This window comes from Pleurodeles waltl, chromosome 10 (assembly GCF_031143425.1).
Source record: "Pleurodeles waltl isolate 20211129_DDA chromosome 10, aPleWal1.hap1.20221129, whole genome shotgun sequence".
Classification (NCBI taxonomy): Eukaryota; Metazoa; Chordata; class Amphibia; order Caudata; family Salamandridae; genus Pleurodeles; species Pleurodeles waltl.
In genome coordinates, this window is record NC_090449.1 from 242,513,045 (window position 1) to 242,532,132 (window position 19,088).

At 48.7% G+C, this 19,088-nt stretch overlaps 1 non-coding gene across 1 annotated transcript; it reads right to left on the minus strand.

The window, feature by feature from the left end:
- Window positions 1–18,734: 18,734 nt before the first annotated feature.
- TRNAL-UAG (transfer RNA leucine (anticodon UAG)) lies at window positions 18,735–18,816 on the minus strand. Its single transcript has one exon. It is a non-coding gene; the product is annotated as a tRNA-Leu (tRNA).
- Between the last annotated feature and the right edge of the window lie 272 nt (window positions 18,817–19,088).

Here is a 19,088-nt window from a genome sequence, read left to right on the forward strand (position 1 = left end):
CGACAGCAGTCTGTCTTTCGCCCCTTTCGAGGCTTCGGAAGGGGCTTGGTACCATGCCAACCACAGTTTAGCCACCGTCCTCAGGCTTCACAGCATCCCAGAAGAGGACGTGGTCGTGGTACCATCAGACCCAGAGGGTCTGCCCAGAGGTCGGCCGCCACACAGCCCCCCTCCACTGCGCCCAAGCCCTCCGAGTTTGGTTCTGCGGGATCACGTCCGTCCAGTTGGAGGGAGGATTTGTTTTCATCTCCCTCACTGGCGTTTCATCACCACTGACAAGTGGGTCCTGCAGATCATACGGAAGGGATACTCCCTTCCCTTCCAGTCTTTCCCTCCTTCTATCCCTCCGACAAAGGAATGGCTGATGGAGGACCATCTGGCTTTGCTCCGCGAGGAAGTTACGGCTCTTTTGGCCAAGGGAGACATAGAAAGAGTCCCGATATCAGAAGTAGGCAGTGGTTGTTATTCCCGCTACTTTCTGATTCCCAAAAAGAACAAAGGCCTTCGCGCTATCTTGGATTTAAGGGACGTCAATCTCTTCCTCAAGAAGGAGAAATTCAAGATGCTCACTCTTGCTCAGGTTTTGTCTGCCCTAGACCAAGGAGACTGGATGGTAGCGTTGGATTTGCAGGATGCGTATTTCCACATTCCTATCCTGCCAGCCCACAGGCGTTACCTGCGGTTCAAGGTGGGCCGCTAGCACTTTCAGTTTACTGTGCTTCCTTTCGGTCTCACCAGTGGCCCTCGGGTGTTCACAAAGGTGATGGCGGTGGTGGCAGCTCATCTGCGCAGGTCAGGGATTTCAGTTGTCCGCTACCTGGATGATTGGCTGTTGAAGGCTTCTATGCCCCAGGCTCTCGTCACCCACCTCCAGATGACGGCGGACCTCCTGCACTCGCTGGGGTTCACTATAAATGTGCCGAAGTCACACCTGACTCCCTCTCAGAAGCTCACTTTCATCTGAGCTGTTCTGGACACAGTGCAGTATCGGGCTTATCCTCCCAAACAGCGGGTCCAGGATATTCAGGTTATGATACTGATGTTTCGGCCTCTATCCTGGATTTCGGTGAGACAGACTCTGAGGCTGTTGGGACTCATGGCTTCCTGCATCCTATTGGTCAAGCATGCCAGATGGCGCATGAGGGCTCTGCAGTGGGACCTGAAGTTCCAATGGGCACAGCATCAGGGAAATCTTACCAACATGGTTCAGATCTAGGAGGGGACTGCAAAAGATCTGCAGTGGTGGTTAGTGAACTGCGATTGGGTCAAAGGCAGACTCCTCTCCCTTCCCCAACCAGATCTGACGATAGTGAAAGATGCGTCACTTCTGGGATGGAGTGGCCATCTGGGGGAGGTGGAGATCAGAGGTCACTGGTCTCCGGCGGAATCCGGGCTCCACATCAACTTGTTGGAGCTTCAGGCGATCCGGCTAGCATTAAAAGCATTTTTCCTGTTGTGAAAGGGAAGGTGGTGCAGGTGTTCACAGACAACGCTACCTTAATTTGGTTCTTACCTTCCTTATGTGTGCTCCCTTCGAGCCCTTGCATAACTGTCCTCTCCGGCTGCTCACTATTAAAACAGCCTTTTTGGTGGCAATTACATCTGCCAGGAGAGTGAGTGAGCTGCAGGCTTTATCTTTAAAGCCGCCTTATCTCATGATATATCCTGACAAGGTAGTGTTAAGAACTCGTGCCTCTTTCTTCCCAAAGGTGGTGACCACTTTCCATCTGGGTCAAATTATCACCCTGACCACCTTCTTTGCACCTCCGCATCCCTCTAAGGAAGAGGAGCGCCTCCATCGGCTGGACCCACAAAGAGCGTTATTGTTCTACCTTGACCGCACTAAAGAGTTCCGGGTGGACGACCAACTCTTTGTGGGGTACGTTGGTGCAAAGAAGGGTCGGGCGGTGCAGAAACGATCCATTTCGCGCTGGGTCATTCTCTGCATAAAGATCTGCTACGCTTTGGCAAAGAAGCAGCCTCCCGAGGGCTTGAGAGCTCATTCTACTAGGGGGAAAGCTGCTACCACTGCATTAACACGTGGCGTACCGGTGGTGGACATATGTCAGGCTGCAACGTGGGCTTCTTTGCACACGTTTACAAAACACTACTGCCTGGATAGCCAGGTAAGAAGAGAGGGGCATTTTGCCCGGTCTGTTTTGCAGGACTTCCTAGTGTAAAAATCTCCTTCAGACCCACCGCCAGGGGTTATAGCTTGGTTGTCTATTCTAAGGTAAGGAAGCTGCAGCTAGAAGTCTCTATCAGATGAACAAGTTACTTACCTTCGGTAACGAGGTATCTGGTAGATACTCTATCTAGCTGCAGATTCCTTACATCCACCCAAGCCTCCCCGCTCTGCGGATATTTTTTATACAGATATATATATATATTTATATATACATATGTATATATATGATTTTGGCATTTTTGCCTTTCTTAAAGGCATGAAAGAATTTTTACTTCAAACAGTCAAAGAGGTCAAATCCATAATTGTTGGTTCTTCCATGACTCTGCGCTTCTGGCATGGGAAGTTGTGGAAAAGAACTGATGTACGCGCACCAAGACGGCATCTATATAGACAACCGTGATGTCATAGATGGCTCCAACGACGCTGACGACGCACGCGGAGCTGGTCGACGCACGCGGATCCGAACGATGCCGCCCGATGGCGTGCGCGCTTGGTACTGCTCAGAAAAATCTACGGATTCGAAGCTGACGCCAGGGAATTCTAAGGTAAGGAATCTGCAGCTAGATAGAGTCTCTGCCAGATACCTCGTTACCGAAGATAAGTAACTTGTTCTTTTGGTCTTAAAAATTAAATACAAAATCCAAACTATTTTTATAAACTCTTGAGTTATTCATTGAGTGTGTGTGGTGTATGGTTAATACTGTGAGTACAACAAATGCTTAGCACATCTCCTGGATTAGCCTAACTGCTCAACCAGCTACCCAAAAAATTGGAGCATTAGGTGATCTGATTTTTACCGCTGGAAACCAACGTGTGGTTGCCTGGACCCCCTGCACAGTGTGCCTAGCTTTGCACACTACATAGAGGGCCAGAATCCCACATTCGGTGTATCAGCAGTGGGATAAAGACTTTGCATTTGCTGATATCACATTGTCATCTGTGTGAACACACGAATAGCTCTCTAAATTGTCTTTAGATAATTATTTTAGATTTTCTAATTGACTAACATTTATTTTTACAAATGTTTAAAATAATGGTTAGGGCCCTGGTTAGTTCCCTACAACTCTAGAGAAATGTTTAAAGTCCTTGCTTTAGTTGGTTATCCAAAAAAGGGGAATTCTAAATTCAAAAAAGGTCCCAACTTTGGTAAAATAAACAAATGCCAGAAGGAGAGTCCAGAACCCAGGAACCCAGGACCTCAAACTTGAACCTTATGAGACATATAACTATGACCAATTAAGGAAACTCTGCAAGCTGTACAAGATTCATACTGGTAAAAGCCCCAAAACAGAGAAACTTAGGTTTCTGGTGGCCCAGTATGAAAGAGATAATCCCCCAGGTGAGGAGGCTCTAAAACACCAACAGACACAGACCTAAATCTTTCGAGGCTGACCAAAAGACTGGCTTTAGAGAGTCAGCTTTTGGAGATAGAGAAGCAAAGAAAAGAGTTGGGCTTGGCACCCATCTCTAGTGGCAGCATTTAAGTGTTGAAGGAAACCTCCTTTAACATTAAACTCCCAAAAGGAGTTGTCCCTCCTTTCACTGAAGGGGATGATATGGTGAAATAGGTTTTTGCCTTTGAAAAAGCCTGAATTGGGTGGGAAATTGAGAAGAAACACTGGGGCACACTTATGTGGGAGGTATTCTCAGGAAAGTGCAGGGATTGCTCCTGACACCGAATGAGGTCGATTCTAAATCCTATAACCTCATGAAGGGTACCCTAATTGAGGGCTTTGGATTTACAGCTGAAGAGTACAGGATAAAGTTCAGGGAGGCTCGAAAATCCCAGAGCCAGATCTGGGTTGACTTTGTGGACTATTCATTAAAGACGCTGGGTGGTTGGTTAGCTGGGAACAAGGTACAAGATTATGACGGGCTGTACAATTTATGTATGAAAGAGCATCTGTTGAGTAATTGTTCCAATGATAGGCTACATCAACATCTGGTAGACCTGGGTCCACTTTCCCCTCAAGAACTGGGAAGGAAGACAGACCACTGGGTCAATACAAGGGTGACCAAAACTACCACTGGTGGGGGAGACCAAAAGAAAAAGGCCAAAAAGCCCCCCCAGGGAAAGATGGGAGCCAGGGTAAAAACAAGAGTCTTCTCAAGGCCCCCACAAACCTGCACAGGAGGGTGGGCCCAGGGACTACTCACAGTCCAGGGGTGGGTACAATGGGAAACACTTTGACCCCAGCAAGGCTTGGTGCCAAGATTGCAAAACCAAAGGGCACCAAACTGGAAACTCTGGCTGTAAAAACTGAAAGAATGCCTGTAGTCAACCTGCAGTAAATGCAGAAGAGGTCAGAGGTGTGGCCTGATCATGTTAGTGTCCCCACAGAGGCAACACTAGTCACAGAGGGTGGGGTAGATTTATCCTGTGCTGCCTGGCTAAGTAACATCGAAAAAATACAGGCAGCATGCTGTGATTAATGGGGGTAAAACAGAAGCCTTGAGGGATACAGGGTTTAATATCATCATGGTATCTCAGCACCTGGTTCCCTCAACTCAGTTCCTGGTAGGGAGGTCTTATCCTGTCACCAATGCTGACAATGAGACCAAGTTCCACTCTGTGGCTGTGGTAAACTTTGAATGAGGAGGAGTAGCAGGGCAGAAGGAAGTGGTTACCCACCCGGAGCTCTTAGGCCCAGGGGGACCCTCTATGGAAGATATGTTCCAGGGACAAAGAGAATGTCCCACTCTTGAAGGACTGAGACAGCAAGCTGCTCAGGAGGAGCTAGGAAATGTCAGTGGTACCCAATGGTTCTACTGGGAGGAGGGGCTCCAGTACACTGAGGCCAGATACCTCAAGCCTGATGCAACCAGGAGGGTGGTAGTGCCACTGAAGTTCAGGGACTTCCTTCTCACTTTAGCCCATGAAATTTCCCTAGCAGAGCTTCTGGGCCAGAATAAAACTTGGAGTAGGTTGGTTAACCACTTCTACCGGCCAGGTATGTCTCCAAAAGTGAAGGACTTTTGTAAGTCCTGTCCCTCCTTCCAAGCCAATGGCAAGGCAGTTGGGCACTTAAATGCCCCCTTAATACCAGTACCTGTGGTTGGGGTAGGTACCCTTTGAAAGGGCAGGGCTTGACATTGTTGGCCCCCTTGACCCTCCAACAGCATCAGGACATACATATATCTTAGTGGTAGTGGATCATGCCACTAGGTATCCTGAGACTATACCCCTTAGGACAATAACTGCACCTGCAGCTGCCAAGGCCCTCCTAGGTATCTTTACTAGGGTTGGGTTCCCTAAGGAGGTAGTATCAGGCAGTGTATCAAACGTCCCGTCTGCATACTTAAAACACATGTGGCAGGAATGTGGAGTGACATAAATCCGCTACCCCATACCATGCACAAACCAATGGGCTGGCGGAAAGATTCAACCAGACCCTAAAAGGCATGATTGGAGGACTCCCTGAAAAACTCAGAAGGACATGGGATGACCTACTTCCTTGCCTGCTGTTTGCCTACAGAGAAGTGCCACAAAATGGAGTAGGGTTTTCTCTATTTGAACTTTTGTTTGGGCACCCTGTTAGGGGAACACTAGGTCTTGTAAGGGAAGGCTCGGAGAGACCTCTCAAAGAGCCCAAACTGGATATTGTGGACTATGTGCTTAGCCTACGTTCTAGGATTCCCGAGTACATGCAGAAAGCCAGCAAAAATCGTCAGGCCAGCCAGGAGCTCCAAAAGCTTTGGTATGACCAGAAGGCTGCAATGGTGGAGTTCCAACCAGGGCAGAAAGTTTGGGTGTTGAAGCCTGTTGCTCCAAGGGCCATCCAAGACAAATGGTCTGGGCCCTATCCCATTCTTGAGAAGAAGGGGGAGGTCACTTATCTAGTGGACCTTGGCAGTTGCAAGAACCCCAAAATAATCATATGTCATCCGCCTAAAGCCCTTTTATGATAGAGCTGATGTGACCATGCTTATGGTTACAGATGAGGGACCGGAGGATGAGAGTGAGCCTCTCCCTGATCTCCTCTCCAGCAACCCCCAAGATGGTTCTGTAGATGGAGTGGTCTTGTCAGACACCCTCTCAGAACAGCAGACTGATTGCAGGCAAGTCCTCAACCAGTATGCTGAGTTTCCTCTGACCCTTGGGAAGACAAACTGGTGTACCCATGATGTGGACACATGTGACAGTCTGCGTGTTAAGATCAAAAGTTACAGACAGCTTTACCATGTCAGAGGAAGCATAGAAGCTGAAGTAAAGAAAATGTTGTATTTGGTTGTCATTGAACCCTCATAGGGGCCCTGGGCTAGTCCAGTGGTGTTAGTCCTCAAATCTCACTCCAAGGCTGACAAGAAAGAAATGAGGTTTGCGTGGATTACAGGGGCCTCAACTCAGTAACCAAACCTGATGTACACCCAATCCCAAGAGCTGATAAACTCATTGACAGATTAGGGGCAGTTCCAAGTATCTGAGTACTTTTGATTTAACATCAGGGTATTGGCAGATTGGTCTGACCCAAGGAGCAAAAGAAAGGTCAGAATTTTCTACTCCTAGTGGGTATTATAGGTTCACTGTTATGCCCTTTGGACTAAAGAATACACCTCCCACCTTCCAGAGGTTGGTGAATCAAGTCCTTGCTGGACTTGAAACCTTTAGTGTAGCTTACTTAGATGACATATCTGTTTATAGTTCCACCTGGCAGAATCACCTGATCCACCTTGGAAAGGGCCTTGAGGGTCTGCAAAAGGCAGGCCTCACTATCAAGGCCAGTAAGTGCCAGATAGCGCAGGGAAAAATGTTTACTTGGTCCACCTGGTTGGTGGAGGCCAAGTGCAACCTCTCCAACCCAAGATTCAGACTATTGTGGCTTGGGAAGCTCCCACAACCCAGACACAAGTCAGGGCATTCCTTGGCTAAACTGTATATTACAGAAGTTTTCCGAAGGATTGTGGCACAATAGTTGCCCCCCTCATAGAGCTTACCTCCAAGAAGATGCCCAGAAAAATCAACTAGACGGTGAGTTGTCAAAAGGCCTTTGACACTCTGAAGGAAGCTATGTGCTCTGCTCCAGTTCTACAAGCACCAGACTACTCCAGGGAATTCATAGTCCAGACAGATGCTTCAGAAATGGGGATAGGAGCGGTCCTTTCCCAAAGGAATGATGGTGGACATGACCAGCCTGTTGCTTTTATTGGCAGGAAGCTACTCCCTAGGGAACAAAAATGGACTGCCACAGAGAGGGAAGCCTTTGCTGTGGTTTGGGCCCAGAAAAAGTTGAGGCCATACTTGTTTGGCTCTCCCGTCACTGTTCAGACTGACTACAGGCCTCTCATATGGCTACAACAAATGAAACGTGAGAACCCCAAACTGCTTAGGATGGACTTTAAAGTGGAAGACAGACCTGGGACTGCCCATGTCAATGCAGGTGGCCTCCCCAGGTTCTTCCACTTAGAAGATGAAGACTCACTAGGGGAAGGGTAGTCTCATCCTCTTTCGTTTGGGGGGTAGTGTGAGAGGAAGCCTCTTTTTGCATGGTTAGCCCCCACTTTTTGCCTGATGTTGATGTGTCCTAGAAGTTGTATTGCTCAGGGCCCCTGCGAACCAGGTTCCCTGGGCCAGAGCTCTTTCGCTAAATCTGTTGTGATGCCCGGCTCAATTTTATACACTCTTAAATATCAGTGTAAGCCCCTAGTAAATGGGTACACCTGTACCCAGGACACAGGATATTAGGGGTAGGCCCCTGAGGGCAGCAACACCTATTGTGCCACCATTTAGGCCCCTGCATCCAGATGCACCTAGCACTGCCATTGCAGGCTAAGTGTTCTGGGGAAAACCTAAAAAGACAAATTCGACTGGCACACTCCCTGTGTGCCCTGTCCACCCTACACTGCATATGTTATGGGTAAGTCACCCCTATAGCAGGCCTTCCAGCCCTAAGGTAGGGTGCGCCATACTATATGTGAGGGCATAGCTGCATGAGCGATATGCCCCCACTGTGTCCTTGCCAAACCTGGGACATAGTGAGTGAACAGAGCAGCCATTTTACATGCATGTGCTGGGCACTGATCAAATCTGAGTTCCCCGGCTACATGATGGCCACTCTTGCACCCTGGGTTGTTTGATAGGATGATAAATCCAAACTGGTACCAGTACTGGATTTATCCCTAAATGTACCCAGGGGTCAACTTAGAGGTGCCCCCTGCAAAAGCTAACCTAACTGGATGGTTGCTGACTGGTTGCATCCAGCATGCCACCTCCAGACAGCCAATATACAAAGCTTGGGGAGAGCCATGTCTCTCTGGTTTGTAAGACAATGCCCTTCCTGGTTGGAGGGGCTAACACCCCATCCCTCAGGAATGTGCAGTCCCCTGGCGGTGAACTTCAAAGGGCTACTGACCTTGAAACTCGAGCTCCCAGGCCTGCTGCTAGCAGCTGATGGCTTCCTCCTTTCCCAACCCCCACTTTTGGTGGGAGCAAAAGCGGCAAACCACACAAAGGGTAGGAGGAGGGGTCTCACTGAGCATGCACCACCCCTAGGGGCCTACAGGCGAAGTGGATCCTCCATTTCATTTTCCCCCATGCTGGATAGCAGGAAAATAGTCATTGAGGTTTAGGGCAGTTACCCTTCCCATAGGAAGTGGTCACTGTAGTGCAAGTAGACACTCCCAGGTTTCCCCTATAGTGCTCAATAAATTCAGTATTTAGTGGGCTCCCCTAGACCAAGGAATCAGATTCATCAAGAAGAAAAGAAGACAGCACCACAGAACCCGACAGCACGAAAACAGAGGACTTGTTGCAACAGAAGGGGCTCCAAGACCCCTGCTTGCTGCAACAGAGTCCTGACAATCGCCACTGCGAAGGAGCTGACCACTGGACTGATCTCCAAAGACCCAGAGGACCTCCAGGCTTTGCAAATAGCCTGAGATCTCCTTCCTGAGTGGAGACACCACTCAAGAACCAACAAAACCAGCAAGAACCAGCAAACCGTTGAGGGTCACTTCACCGACCGGCTGATATCTCCACAACCAGAAGCTGCAGCCAGACCCGACAACACACCGACAGCCCAAATGAGACCTACAAGTGTGCCAACTTTGGAGGCACTGTGCCCTCCCGTGGCTGAGTTGTGCCAATACCCCAGGTATTGGTCAGTGCAAGTCAGACTAAAACAAAAACAGCTCTCCCAGAGAGGCATCTGGACCAGGAGGAGGCCCCAGTCGAGGGACTTCAGGAACACCCCGGACCTCCTACCAGAGTGCCCTCGTCGTCCTGCAAGGCCCCCAGAAGAACACTTACCTCCAGCTCGAAAGGGCTCCAGTGTGCACAGCCTCCAAGACCTCCAACTTGCCCTGCATCCTGCCGCCCTGAGCCCTGCATCGCAGAACCAGTTGTGTGCCGTCGGTCCCTAACCCCTTGCGACCTCAACAGCCCAAGAGGATCCTGACGTACCACCTTTAAATCTGCAAACCACTTCCTTTTCCAGGTGGCCCCTCCATGTGGTCCTTTGTCAAGAGACTTTCCAGCTCTGCTCCCACCGGAACCAGGAGCCGCCCGAGCCTCTCCAGCTGGCACAGTGTGCCCACCACCCTCATCATCCATCCAGCAAAAGAAGAGACTGGTAACTCAAGTGTGTGATTTTAAATGCATTTTTACAGGTGGCCTTCCATTGATTCCTATGGTGCATAATGACCAAAAATCCAATGTCAGTGCTCTTTGTGGCTCTGCGCTCCTGGCACGGAAAGTCGTGAATAGTAACTGATGTCCGGACACCAAGGTGGAGCATATGTAAGTGACCGCAACTTCACTTCTGGCGCTGACGCCACGAAAGGCGCGTGGAACTGAATGATACCACCTGATAGCACGCAAGGGTAGTGCTGATGCAAAAATCTTCTGGATCCAATCTGACGCCTGGGAAATTCAAAGGTATGGAATCTGCAGCTAGATATTGTCTCTACCAGAGAATTTGCTAACAAAGTTAAGTAACTTGTTCTTCAAGTTGAAAACAGACCAGAATGGATGTGCGATGTGCGATGTGTCACGTTTAATATTTACCTAGCTAGGAGAGTTTGTCTCCTGCAGTGGTGGAGAAGATATATGGGGTGTTGTGTGCAGGCAGAGTTTTTCTTTCTCTTGATGATACTTAGCGGTTTTTGCTTCCCACTTATTGGGGGTTTTATGCATGGACTTAGGCATCTAGGGCTCCCACTGACCGAGATTGGTACTCATTTCTTTCAAACTGGCATGGCATCTGAGTTGGAGCAGCGGGGCTCATCCAGTGAACAAATAAAAAAAAAGGCAGGGAGGTGAAAGTCTGATTGTTGAAAGAACTATATCGGGCTGAGGTGGGTGTCGGTGAAGTCTGAGGAATTTTAATTGTTTGTCTTGTTTATTAGAGGTTGCAGGCCTAGAAGAGAACATTTTGAGGTCTGGACACTCATTTGTAAAGTGGGCAACAAGCCAGCCGGAAACTCAAAATTCTGTGAAGCAGTTGGTGTTTGGTAACCTGACAGTACAAATACAGTGGTTTGGGAAAGAGGGGTGGTTGGCATGAGCTGCTGTCAAAATTGGACTTGTCACGAGGTTCAAATTGTCTGGATGCGCTTTTAATTCACCTGGAGAAGAATGATTTGGTGAACATGGGAGACTTGGCCGTATTGAAGGTTATGAAGGCAGAGCTCTTGCAGATTAGGAGAGCCTAGACTGGAATGTCGGTGTTATAGATGGAATATTTGCCCAGGCGAGAGTGGAGAGATGCCAAGACCAAGAAGTCAGGGGCAAATGACAGGGCAAGGAGAAAAGTTAAAAAGGAGATGCGTAAATTCTGTAAGGGCGAAGGTGTTTTTAGAGTGGAACATCCAGATATTAAGTTTGCCTTTAAGAACAAGTTACTTACCTTCGGTAACAAATTACCTGATAGTGACTCTATCTAGCTGCAGATTCCTTACCTTAGAATTCCCTGGCTTCAGCTTCGAATCCGGACTTTTTCTGCTGAGCAGTACGCTGCGTGCCCCGTTGGTTGGCGTCGTTCAGATCCGCGTGCGTCGTCTGGCTCTGCGTGTCATCGTCAGCATCGTTGGAGACATCTGTGATGTCACGGTCTTCTATATAGGTGCCAACCCGGCGCGCGTATGTCAATTGTTTTCCACAACTTCCCACGCCAGAAGCGCAGAGTCATGGAAGAACCAACATTTTCTGATTGTCTGTACAAATTGACATGCCCTGGAAAAAGGGTAAAAATCTGAAAATACATAGTATATTTATCTGCAGAGCGGGGAGGCCTGGGTGGGTGTAAGGAATCTGCAGCTGGATAGAGTCTCTACCAGATCATTTGTTACCGAAGGTAAGTAGTTTTTTAATCTGATAGAGACTTCTAGCTGCAGATTCCTGGCATTAGAATAGATACCCAATCATAACCTCCAGGCGGTGGGCTGCGGATATATACTTTATGCAAGAAAGTCCTGTGGGACCGAGCAAGCAAAATGCCCATCTCTCCTCACCTGGCTATCCAGGCAGTAGTGCCTTGCAAACGTGTGCAAGGAAGCCCATGTTGCCGCATGGCAGATGTCTAGTACTGGCACGCCTCGAGCTAACGCCATGGTAGCAGCTTTCCCCCTTGTAGAGTGAGCTCTCAAGCCCTCAGGAGGCTGCTTCTTAGCCAAAGCATAGCAGATTTTAATACAGAGAACGACCCAGCGTGAAATGGTTCATTTCTGAACTGCCCAACCCTTCTTTGCACCAACGTACCCCACAAAGAGTTGGTCATCCACCCGGAACTCTTTTGTGAGGTCAAGGTAGAACAACAACGCTCTTTTTTGGTCCAGCCGTTGAAGTCACTCCTCTTCTTTAGAGGGATACGGTGGAGCAAAGAAGGTGGGCAGGGTGAAATTCTGACCCGGATGGAAAGGGGTCACCACCTTGGGGAGGAAAGAGACACGAGTTCTGAGGACTACCTTATCAAGATATACCATGAGACACAGCGGTTTTGATAATAAAGCCTGCATTTCACTTACTCTCCTGGCAGATGTGATCGCCACTAAGAAGGCTGTTTTGATAGTGAGCAGCCAGAGAGGACAATTATGTAAGGGCTCAAATAGAGCACACATATGAAAAGTGAGCACCAGATTAAGGTCCCACTGGGGCATAACAAAAGGCGTAGGTGGAAACATATGTACAAGCCCTTTTAAGAACCTCTGAACAATAGGGGACTTAAACAAAGACTGTTGATCAGGCAATCGAAAAAAAGCCTATAAGGCAGAAAGATAGTCCTTAAGAGTCCCTAAGGAGGAACCCTGTTGGGGGAGTGTCAGAATGAAAAGAAGGATATTAGAAAGAGAAGAAGAAAGAGGATCAATAGCCCTCTCTGTACAATTTAATACAAAACGGCAGAAGTAAACCGTCTTGGTACAGGGACGCCTGGCTACCAGAATGACATTACAGACTTCGGGAGGGAGGTCATAAACCATCCACTGCTGCCGCTCAATCTCCACGCTTGAAGCTGCAGAGTTGACATGTTCGGGAGGAGAACCTTCCCCTGCTGCTGCGACAGAAGATCCTGCCGAATAGGCAACCTGATTGGAGGATTGATGCTCATATTGAGAAGCTCTGGATACCAGACTCTTCGTGCCTAATCCAGAGCCACTAGGATTACTTGGGCCCGGTTGTTCTTGATTTTCTTGAGAACTCTGGGCAGAAGTGGTATGGGCGGAAAGGCGAACAGTAGGCCTGAAGTCCACTCACGACAAAACGTGTCGCCTAGCGATAGCCCCTTGCAATACTGCTGACATTGCGTGTTCTCTTCAGAGGTGAACAGATCTAACCAAGGTTCTCCCCACTGCTGAAAGAGTCCTTGAGCCACCTCTGAATGGAGACACCATTCGTGATCCGCTAAGCCTTGCCGGCTGAGTGCACTGCTCTGACGTTCAGAGAACCTGCCAGGTGTTGAACCACCAGGATTTTACCCTGGTGTTTCAGCCACGTCCAGAGACATACAGCCTCTTGACAAAGGGTCCACAACCCCACACCGCCCTTCTTGTTGCAGTACCACATCGCAGTAGTGTTGTCTGTGAACACCTGCACTATACTCCCTTTCACAAGATATAGAACCCTGATTCCGCCGGAGACCAGAGGCCCCTGATCTCCGCCTCTTCCAGATGGGTGCCCTATTCCAGAAGTGATACATTGGTCACTACTGTAAGATCTGGTTGGGAAAGGGAGAGGAGTCTGCCTTTGACCCAATTGCAGTTCACTAACCACCACTGCAGATCCTTTGTAGCTCCCTCTGAGATCTGAACCATGTCGGTATGATTTCCCTGATGCAGTGCTCAATGGAAATTCAGGTCCCACTGCAGAGCCCTCATATGCCATCTGAAATGTTTCACTAATAGGACGCAGGAAACCATGAGTCCCAACAGCCTCAGAGTCTGTCTCACCAAAATCCAGGATAGAGGCCGAAACATTGGTATCATAACCTGAATATCCACTGCTCGGGAGGATAAACCCGAAACTGCACTGTATCCAGAACAGCCCCAATGAAAGGGAGCTTCTGAGAGGGAGTCAGGTGCGACTTCGGCACGTTGATAATGAACCAGAGTGAATGCTGGAGGTCCACCGTCATCTGAAGCTGGGTGACAAGAGCCTGGAGAGTCGGAGTCTTCACCAGCCAGTCGTCGAGGTAGGGGAAAACTGAAATCCCTAGCCTGCGCAGATGAGCTGCCACCACCGCCATCACCTTGGTGAACACCCAAGGGGCACTGGTGAGTCCGAAAGGCAGCACAGAAAACTGAAATTGCTCGTGGCCCACCTTGAACCACAAGTAACGCCTGTGGGCGGGAAGGATGGGGATGTGAAAATAAGCATCCTGCAAGTCCAGCGCTACCATCCAGTCTCCTTGATCTAGTGCAGACCAGACCTGAGCAAGAGTGAGCATCTTGAATTTCTCCTTTTTGAGGAAGAGATTGACACCCCTTAAATCCAAGATAGGCCAAAGACCCTTCTTCTTTTTTGGAATCAGAAAGTAGCGGGAATAACAACCACTGCCTACTTCTGACATCCGGATCCTTTCTATGGCTCCCTTGATCAAGAGAGCCATAACTTCCTGGCGGAGTAAGACCAAATGATCCTTCATCAGCCGTTCTTTTATCGGAAGGATAGAGGGAGAGAAAGACTGGAAGGGGAGGGAATAGCCCTTCTGTATGATCTGCAAGACGCATTTGTCCAATGATATGGACCACCAGTGAGGAAGATGAAATTGAATCCTCCCTCCAACTGGACAGACATGGTCTTGCAGAACCATACTTGGAGGGCTTGGGCCCTGCGGAGAAGGGGGCTGGGTGGTGGCCGACCTCTGGCTAGACCCTCTGGGTCTGACAGTACCATGATCTCGTCCTCACATGTGATGCCGTGAAGCAGGAGGATGGTGGAGATCCTGTGGTTGGTGTGGTACCACACCCCTTCCAAAGCTTCGAAAGGGGCGTTAGGCAGACTGCTGGCGAGCCAGCACTGAGAGGCCCAAGGATCTGGACGCAGCTCGAGAATCCTTGAACCACTCAAGCGCAGAGTCTGCCTTCTCACCTAAAAGGCGAGAGCCATCGAAAGGTATGTCCATCAAGCTCAACTGGACATCCCCCAAAAAGCCAGTGCTACATAGCCAGGTGTGGTGTTGAAGGGCCATCGTCGATGAAATCGCTATACCCAGTGAGTCGGTCATCTCCGAGCCACACCTGATGGTAAACTTGGCTGCATCTCTCACATCCTTCAAAGCTTGGGTGAGAGTGTCCCATACGCCCTCCGGGACCAGGGGCAGCACTTGTGCCACCGTATCCCATAAAGTATGGGAAAAACTGCCTAATAGGCAAAAGGTGTTTACCAACCTCAATGCCAGGCTGGAGGAAGAAAACATTTTCTTTCCAAGTTGGTCCAGCCTCTTGGATTCCCTAACCGGGGGGGGGCAGAAGAAAAGGCACCACGTGAAATGGAGGCTTGGACCACCAAGCTCTCCGGGGTGGGGTGTTGGATGAGGAAACTAGGGTTGTTTGGAGCTGGTCTATGGCGGCGGCTGATTGCCCTATTCACAGGAGTGCTGGGTTTGGACTGTGTTCCCAGAAGGACATCTGTGAGGGCGTCATTGAAGGGTAATATCGGCTCTGACGTAGCAACCCCTGGCTGAAGCACCTCCACCAGGAGATTAGTCCTGACTGACTGGCACTGTAGGCAAGTCTAGGTCCAAGACCTCAGCTGCCCTATGCACCACCATGGCATAAGATGCCCCCTCCTCCGTAGCCACAGCGGGAGGAGAGAGCATTCCAGCATTTTGAGAAGTATCCAGTCCACTGGCTTCCCCTAGATCCTCATACCAGTCCTGTTCGTGCTCCAATCCATATTCTAAAGGGTCCTCAGACCCCTCCCACTCCTCTCCTGTGCCTGGCTGTTCTGAATAAGTCTCAGGCACTAATCTGGGCCTAATTGGCGCTGTCGGAATCGGCGTCGTACGATGTCGTTCTGGCCCCGGGTCATCCGGAATGAGGATGGGGCTACCACCACCAGTGTGCGCCGGTGGTGGAGGGAGTGTCACGTTGGGCCCGGCGCCGGAGGAGGTTGACTGTGAGAACCCAGTGCCAGTACGGATCCACTATCAGATCCTGGGATCCCCAATGGCACCGAATCCGATGGGGCCCCTGCTGACCCCGGGGGCCCAAAGACCCACCCGAGGGTGCAGCCCGATCAAACACAAGGCGCAGAGCCTCATAAAATTCTTTAATCTGTGCAGGGGTCGCTCCGGTTCTCGGAAAGGGGGGACGATGCAGAGTCGGCCCTGGCGACAGCTCTGCCGAGCCGCGCTCGGAACATCAATGTTCCCTAGATGCCTCATCGGCCGACAGGCGTGGCGAGCTCGAAGTACTTTTGGACTACTTCTTCTTTTTGTGCCTCTTACCTGAACGCCCCGAAGACCTTGAATGCGAGGAAGATGACTTGGGGTTCCTGGAGCTGTGCCGCAACCTCCTCCTATGGCAGAACTGTGACCTCCTCAGAGTCGCACTAACCGAAGACGGCTGTCGAGCCGCTAGAAGTTTGAGAGATCTCTCTCTCAAGGCCTTCGGAGCCATGGCCCGACAGTCGGAACATGACTTTGAATCGTGGTCCTTCTTGAGGCACCAGAGACAAACCTGGTGTGGATCAGTGACCGACATGGTGCGATGACATGCACCACTCAGTTTAAATCCAGTCTTTCTCAAAGTCATTGCACAGACAATCGAAAAAATCCTCGACAAAAACATTGAAAAAAAGGGTAGCTCTATCCGGACCTGCGCTTAACCGACGCAGAAGGAAAAAAACTGACGTTTGCGAGCCAGGCTGGTGCCTATATAGAAGACCGTGATGTCACAGATGGCTCCAACGACGCTGATGATGCCACGCGAAGCCGGACAACGCACGTGGATCGACTGACGCCACCCATCGGCACGCGCAGGGTACTGCTCAGCAGAATAATTCCGGATTCGAAGCTGACGCCAGGGAATTCTAAGAGATGGAATCTGCAGCCAGAAGTCTCTATCAGATACAGTTGTTTTGGGATGATGGCGTTGGGCTCGAACTGTACTTGCTGCAAATGAGAAGTGCCCTATTCACATTGTCAGGAGTTGATTTCTAGTTTGGTTGGGTGGCAGAATAATCTTTTGGGGGGTTTCTAAAGGCAGTTTTAGACAGTTTTGCGGGACGGCAAGGAAAGATTGCTCATGTTGTGCAGCAGGTTGAGAGGTGCAGGTGGCAGGGGGAGGTGGCAGCCAAGTTAGAAGTTATTTAGATATTTTGATGTTTTGGATGATACCTAAAGCTGGTGTTTTTTCCCCTTCTGAGTACATACTTTATACAATAAATATAAGGCGGAACCACTTTGAGATGTATTCTACAGCTGCTCTAACGACCACTGAATGTTAATTGAAGTAAAGGAAGACAGAAATTTAAAAAAATTAAATACTGGCGATTTTATATAATTTCTACTTAAGAATCATGCCTGGGCCTCTGCAGAACATTAAAACATGAGATGACCAGCATATTTTCTTTGGGAAAGTAGTGGATGAGGGCAGCTTGTGAATGACGAGTTTGTTCAATGTTTAGTGAGGCTGGATCTGTTATATTCTGTATGGCAAGTTGCCAAGTGTTTGTTTATCTGAACTAGCAGCTATCTTGTTAAAGTGGCATTTTCCACACCTTTTTAGCTCATGTGTGTTTTTGCCTGCGCCGTCCTGCCCCGTGTCTCTCTGGAACTGGTTACCTTCTTTTGCGGGAGGAGTCAAGTGTTTAGGTTTATTGCCTAATTTCAGTTTGACATGCTTAAATCTTTTTTTAAACAGGAAGGGCCCTGGGTTAATCCTACCTCCATAGGAACAAGATGAGGAATTTCGGCCATATTGTGTGGTATAACCTAAAATATTTTCGTTTATTTCATGTATGCCAATAGACTATTAAGGCGGGAGTCTCACGATTTTGTAAGCAAAAAAATACCTTTATTTTGGCTGTCTCCAGTCTGATATTGATTCTGCTTCAATAGACGTCAGCGGGAGAAATACATTCTTCAGATGTTTTTAATTTCCTACTCACCCCTTCTAAAATGTCGGCATGTATGTTATTTCAGGCTCTGGTAAAGGCTCCACCAACCTGCATGCAGAATCATTGTATAAGGACTGGGTCGGGGAAGACAGACGAGGATGTAATTGCCAATACTCGTCTTTACCTCTGTTTGGTTGAAGAATATTGTCAAAAATGCATTAGTAGGGGAAACCAAACTTACTACAAGCCATATAATTTGCGAATCTGTGCTATGCAAACACTGTGTTACAAAACATGGCAATACTTTCAACCTGTAGTCTTTGTGCCTGTGACACATGCTCACTCTAGTGGAGAGCAGCGACAAAGAACACGGCTCCCTTTTCTTTTTCAAAATCTTGCTCGTGGGTGTTCCCAACGCTGCCATATACATGCAACCGGCTCCTGCTCTGCAGCTTCTCGTTCGAGTACTTGCACATATTACACATACTAGCACTCTTGCGACCTTGTTTCCTTAGGAAAAAAGGGTCTCTCTTGCCTGTTTTTGTTTCAGAGATTAGCAGTGATTGCGTCGTCCTAGACACAGCGGGCAAGGGTTCACTAGCAACGCCTTCTTATTTAATATTTATGAAACGATTGAGTCTTTAAAATGAGCACGAAGCGAGATATTCGCCAGGAAGAGGATGAGGAAAATCAACGCAGCGCCCTCTCCTGGACATATGCTCCCAATAAATAATATGCAACGCCACGCCGAACATGTTTTTTCCTAAATGTGGAGCAGGAAGGTGGGAGGGTATTCGTGAAATATTGTCACGGTCGTGTGTGCCACAGCCAGAACTAGTGCACTAGAAAGTAAACTGTCGTTTTAATGCGCATTATTATTATTGGTGTTGACCGATGCAAGAGTAAAAAAATTAACAGGTCAAATAAAGTATTTTGCCCTGAAAACACCAAGGATATTGGTGTTTTGCAGCAGTATCCTCACCGAAATTACATTTTGTTCTATTGCGGTAAAACACTATAAATTGGGAACATTTTAAATACATAAAAGGAATATGGCAGCGGTGGGATTCGAACCCACGCCATCGAAATGACTGGAGCCTAAATCCAGCGCCTTAGACCACTCGGCCACGCTACCATCCGTATAAAATGGGGACAACTCCCTATATATAGATCATACACTGAAGTGGGTGGTTGTTTTTCAGTGATTATCTTTCAGTATTTCTGGTTGTGCGACAGGCATTTAATAATATCACCAATTTCTTGCCTTTCAGAGGGTGGTGGTCTTTGCGCCAAGTAGTTAAATTTACAGCACCACTTTCACACACATTTGCAAAAAATGCTACGTTCTGAAAGGCCGTTTAGCACAACAAAAAGTTAAAGAGCATTGCCGTGAGAATGCAATCTCAT